Here is a 6,223-nt window from a genome sequence, read left to right on the forward strand (position 1 = left end):
GACTGGCTGGGTTTTGAAGCTGAGGTATTGTTCATGTAAGTGCTGGCCCCGCAAACTAAGCTTTGTATCCACAAACTGTGTCTGTAATCCCTGCAAATCTCCAGGCAGGAGAGGAAAGCAGCACTAGGCTCTCCTAGTAAAAGGGAGATGGCTAAAACATAGGGCGCCCCGGGGGCTCAGTTGGTTAAGCATCAGACTTCAGCCCAGGGTATGATCTCAAAGTTGTGGGTTCGAGCCCCGAGTTGCGCTCTGTGCCGACAGCTCAGAGCCAGGAGCCTGCTTTGGATTCTGGGTCTCCCTCTCTCTCTGCCCCTCTCCTACTTGTGCTCTGTCTCTCTCTTGAAAATAAATAAACGTTAAAACAAAATTAAAAATTAAAAAAAATAAAAGGGAGATGGCTGAAAAATAAAAATTAGAAAATTGGCCTTAACTTTCTCCTTCTTTTGTAGTTTATAAACACTACGGCGAACCATGGAGCATATCAGCTCTCGTTGGAACCTGGTGCGGATATTCCCAAGGTAATTCCTTGTGTACATTCAGGCTCCTGATTTAGAAGACAGCGTCCACCCTCACCCTTCAGCTTCTGCACGGAGCTGAAGTCATTGCAAAGGGGTTTGGAGGAGCCCCAAGACCGCACGTTTGGCTTTGGGAAGAGGAAGTATCCATAATGTTTATATCCAGTGTCTTAACCAGCACCCCCCCTCTCCCCACAACCTGCCTCATCTCCTGCAGCCACAGGACAGCTGTGCGTTCCAGGTTACTTTGAAATGGATGGCTCGGTAAAGAAGACCCAAGATTGACTTTGTGGATTTGATTCAACTGAAGAGTGCTGAGTCATGAAAGAGAGAGAGAAGGAAGGAAGGAAAGAAAGCAAGAAAGAAAGAAAAGGAGGAAGAGGAGAGGGATGAAGGAAGGGAGGAAGGAAGAAAGAAAAAAGAAACAAAAAAGAGAGAAAGAAAGAAAGAGAGGAAGGGAGGAAGGAAGAAAGAGAAAGAGAAAGGAAGGAAGAAAAAAAAAGACAAACTGAATTTAAACGTTGGCCAGACAGCCCAAGTTCACAGTTCAGCAAACCAGCGCTGTCCCAGAGCATCAGTGAGGATATTAAAGTGAGGACTGAGCCTTGGCACTTGTCACGATCACTCTGGCTTATGTGACTAGTGCCTCCTGTTTGTCCATCAACATGGGGACCATTTGTGAACTGATGACAGAAGCGCCGCTCAGAGGGACTGCGGTTCTCAGCTCTGGCCAGCTCGCTCAGGTAGAGTGTGGGTCGTAAGCCCAAAGACCTCAAAGACCAGATGAGGGGCTGGGGTCGCTGGAAGGGATTTGGAGACTGTGGCCTCAGCGCCGACTCCTGGGGCCATGCAGAAGCTGGGCTGGTGTAACCGTGTCTGCCAGTCTTTTTCTGGATAAAACTCTGGAGTTTTACGTAAAATCTCCTGACTTTCAAATGCTGGCAACTACTAATTTATATAAAACAGACACACAACACATGCCCTACAGCTGCCTTTGCCCTACCGGCCACCTCTGGTTTAGTGTCTAGTAAACACTCACATCCAGAAAGGTCATTGAAATTGAACCCTGCTGAATTCAAGTCATGCCACACGGTGACCCAGTGGTTCTCAATCAGGCGTGCTCAGGTGTGGAGTTTGAGAAACCGTATCTGTGGGGCGCCGCGGTGGCTCAGTTGGCTAAGCACCCATGACTCGATTTTGGCTCAGGTCATGATCTCCCAGGTGGGATCAAGCCCTCCACACTCAGTGTGGAGCCTGCTTGGGATTCTCTCTCTCCCTCTCTCGCTGCCCCTCCCCACTCACGTGCAATCTCTCTCTCTCAAAAATAAATAAATAAACAAACAAACAAATAAAGGAAACCATTTAGATGCCGAGCATATAACCACACTAAAATTCTTTGGGAATGAAAACTAGACCTGCGCTTAGTGTTTTTAAAACATTATTTTTTATTGTGGGAAAATATGCGTAACGTAAAATTTACTGTCCTAACCACTTTTAAGTGTAGAGTTCAGTGGGAGTTCAGTTCATTCACACTGTTGTGTGACCTTCACCACCGTCCACCTCCAGACTTTTTTATCTTCCTAAACTAAAGCTCTTTCCCCGTTAAACACTAACTCCACATGCCCCTCCCCCCAGGCCCGGGCGCCCACCATCCTTCTTTCTATCTCTACAAATTTGATCCCTATAGGTACCTCACATAAGTAGACGTTCAACATTGTGTCTGGTTCCTTTCACTGAATATAATGCCTCCAGGTTCACCTATGTTGTTGCATTACTGGAATTTCCTTCTTTTTTTCGGGTGAAAAATATACCACATTTTGTTTAGCCATTTTTCTGTGAATGGACATTTGGGCTGCTTCTACTGCTTGGCCATTGTGAACGGTGCTGCTGTGGGCAAGGGTGTGTAAACATCCTTCGAGCCCCTGCATTCAATTCTGGATGCCAGTTTGTAAGCGCCCACTGATGGTTCAGAACTCAGGTGTTCTTTTAGAAGCTCTCTAAAAACTGGTCCCATATCTGCCCTGTGTTTCAGCCATAACACCTGTCACATCACACCCCCTGATGGTTAGAGGTGAATAGCTAGTCTGGGTTCTAGACTCTGCTTAGCCGGACAGATAAGGACTTAGCCAGGGGAGATTGGCTAGCACATCAAATCCATGCGGAGGCTGAGGGTCTGGTTCAGGGCTAACTGGACAAGCAAGACCCCGTCACAAGAGCAGTCTACTTTGGATCCTACTGCTGTCACCACTGCCACTGGACACTTGCCGCTGTCCCGGTTAGATTCTCCCACTAGACTCTGGCCCTGAAAATCCCTGTTACCCCAGCATCCACACCACTGAAAGCTTGAGTTGGCTGTGGCCACAGCAAACACTCCCTGATAAGGCCCCCGCCTGTCTACAGCAGTCCCCAGGTGCACGGTCACGGGCAGGGGCATCGGATTGACCTTGTTTAGACCATAAGCCCAAGCTCTGGGTGCCCGGGATCTGGCAGAGGGAACATATGCGACCTGGGGATTCCAGAGTGGCACTGGGAGCCACCCCCTTCATGAGACTGAAGACTCAGCCCAAATAGGAAGAGGATTCACAGTCATTGCTAAGCTGGAGCTGGTTGTACCGGCTCACCCGAACACCTGTGTGAGCCTCTTTTCAGCTCCAGCTTCAGGCGCATCTCGGTGGTAGCTTGGACCAGGCCTCGGTGGGAGCATTTACACCACAGGAAGGAGCCAACACAACAAATCGGGGCTCTCTTTTCTTTCTCTTTTCTTTCTTTCTTTTTTTTTTTCCCAGAGACCCAGAGTATACCTGTGGCTCATATACCAGATAGCCAAAGTGACATGTGCCAACTCTCTAGGGGAAATAATTAGTGATTTCTGCAAATGAGGTTACAGAATTGAGTTGAAGGAAGGGGACAGAGAGAATGAGCAGGAGTGCAAGTGCACAGGGAGTCTGCATGTGTATTCGCAGGTGTAAAGACAGCTGAGAACCGAGATATCCAGTAGAAGTATAATTCAAGCCACATGCATATATGGAATCTCCTTTCTTTCATTCCTTACTTCATTTAGTTAGTTGGTTAGTTAGTTAGTTAGTTAGTTAGTTAGTTTTAAGAAAGAGATACAAGGCGGGCACATGAGAGAAAAAGAGAGAAACTCAAAAGCAGGTCAAGTGTCCTCGCTTATTTTACTTTCCAAATGTCTCTTGTGCATTTAATGTAAACATCATCTTTTGGGGTGTCCTGGGTTGTCCTCAGTTGGTTAAGCGTCCAACTTTGACTCAGGTCACAATCTCATGGTTCATGCGTTCAAGCCCCATGTTGGGCTCTGTGCTGACATTTAAAAAATTTTTAAAAAGAAAAAAGAAATATTCCAACGTAGAAATAGTAAATTAGCCATCCTGGGACCCGTGACCTATTATCAGGCTGTGTGGGGCACAGGCTGGGACCCATGGTCTGTGAATCTTGTTTCAAAGGCTTTTAATTCTCCTTCAGCTGCTGCTATGAATCAGGGGAGGCCATCTGACCTAGAATGGCCAAGTATAATTCACAAATTCTTATAAGGGGACTCTTTTCACATTCCTTGTGTGTGTTTTATTTATATATTAAAAAATTTTTTAAACCTTTATTTATTTTTGAGAGATAGAGAGAGACAGATCATGAGCAGGGGAAGGGCAGAGAGAGGGACGCACAGAATCGGAAACAGGCTCCAGGCTCTGAGCTGTCAGCACAGAGCCTGGTGCAGGGCTCAAACCCACGAACTGTGAGATCTTGACCTGAGCCAAAGTCGGATGCTCAACAGACTGAGCCACCCAGGCACCCCCCCCTCCACTGTGTATGTGTTTTAATTTACAAAATGAACTTCCACCACTTTTTTCTTGGGTGGGGGGAGTCATTCCATTGGAAGAGGACTGTCGATTATTCCTGCCTACATTAGAACCAAGCATGACTCTTTTGAAAGCCATGGCAAACACTTTTCAAATGCGGGTGTTGATTTTAAAAATCTGACGTGTGTAACATTTACCGCATTCAAAGACTTGCAGACCACCACCCCATTAAAGATGGGCTGTCTATACCTTATCTTGGTGAGCCATCTCCCAGCGTTAAGATTGGGGGCTGGAGTGTGTGAGGATCCTGCATTGCTTGGAAGACAAAACGCCTTTTATTTATCCAGTTAAGCACTGGGGTGATGTAGGATCATGTTCCAAGATTCCTTATGTTTAATTTTCATATATGCTCCAATATAGCCACCCCAGGCTCCCTGCATGGGGTCACCAGGCCTCCAGGCCCAGGTGACACCCCTCTACCTGGGGACGGTAGTGGAAAAAAGCCAGGACTGAAGACCCGAGCCCTGCAGAAGGACGTGCCCCCTCCCCCGCAGGGCTCCAGCCATCCAGGCTGGCAGTTCTGCTCAGCAGGGCTGACCACAGGGCACCGGCTCCATCCAGCCCCACACCCACCTTCCCTCCTGTTGGGCTGGATTCCCTCAGCTGCGCTCCACTGTTGACCCCACGCCCTTAGCACAGGCCATGCACCGAACAGAATATCCCATAAAATGCTCAGGACGGTGCTACCACTCTTGGTGCTGCTGTCACAACTTCTACCATCTCTATTTTTAGAGGTTATTTAAAGAAACACAAATGATTCTAGGACCAACACGTTCTCTATCCTACATTCTTCCGAAGTAAGTAGGTGAATGGAATAAGAATTATTCCCTCCGACAGAGGCACTGCTGCTGCACTGGCCTGTGCTCCGAAGGGGAAGAAGACAAGACGCGATCGTGAGCATGTCTGCGGGAATGAGTTCCAAGAGCTTTCCTGAGCCCGCATGGGCATCATTTAATCCGGGAAAGTAGGCGCCATTATTGTTCCCATTTTACAGATGAGGATATAAAGGCTTAAAGAACTGATGTATAAACCTGCACGAAGGAACAGAAAGCTGGGGGAGGGGGAGGGCGAACAGGGCTTGGAGTCAACTCTCACCCTTACACCCCTGTTACCTCTCACTGCCCCGGGATCTTGGCCGGGACGACACTGTGGCCTCATGGGTGACCTAGGAGTGAGTTTAGCTGTGCTGGGGTCTGGGGGAAAAATCAGTGACACTTGTCCTGTCTGTATTTAAACCTTTAATATTTTGTTCATCATGTATTTTTGCATCAATTTTGATTTTAAAAAATATTGTATTAAAATATTATTTGTTGTGCTGAGTTGTTTTTTTTTAATTTTGCTTCCAAAGAAGGCACCACACTGACCTCACTCTCACCTGGCCTGCTTGTTCTCGGTGCTGTATTTCCTCATAAGGCCTCAGCACCCAAAAGCCGGTCTAATCTATTAGATTTCACTTGGTGAGACCAGTTTGGTTAATGAGAATAATTTTTCTATCTGTGCATTGTTGACCAGCTTAAGATAGATTAATGTAGTTAATAATTATAATATTATACATGTAATAATAAATGTATTAAAATATTATAGTTATAATATATTGTAAATAATTATAATTAATGAGTTTGAACCAAACATAATTACTATTTAAAACTCAGATATTAATAAGACTTCCATCCTTCCTTCTTCCTTCTTCCTTCCTCCCTTCTTCCTTCCTTCCTTCCTTCTTCCTCCCTTTTTTCCTTCCTTCCTTTCTTCCTCCCTTTTTTCCTTCCTTCCTTCCTTCCTTCCCTCCTTCCTTCCTTCCTTCCTTCTTCCTCCCTTTTTTCCTTCCTTCCT

Source organism: Suricata suricatta, chromosome 5, assembly GCF_006229205.1.
Source record: "Suricata suricatta isolate VVHF042 chromosome 5, meerkat_22Aug2017_6uvM2_HiC, whole genome shotgun sequence".
NCBI classification, from domain to species: Eukaryota; Metazoa; Chordata; class Mammalia; order Carnivora; family Herpestidae; genus Suricata; species Suricata suricatta.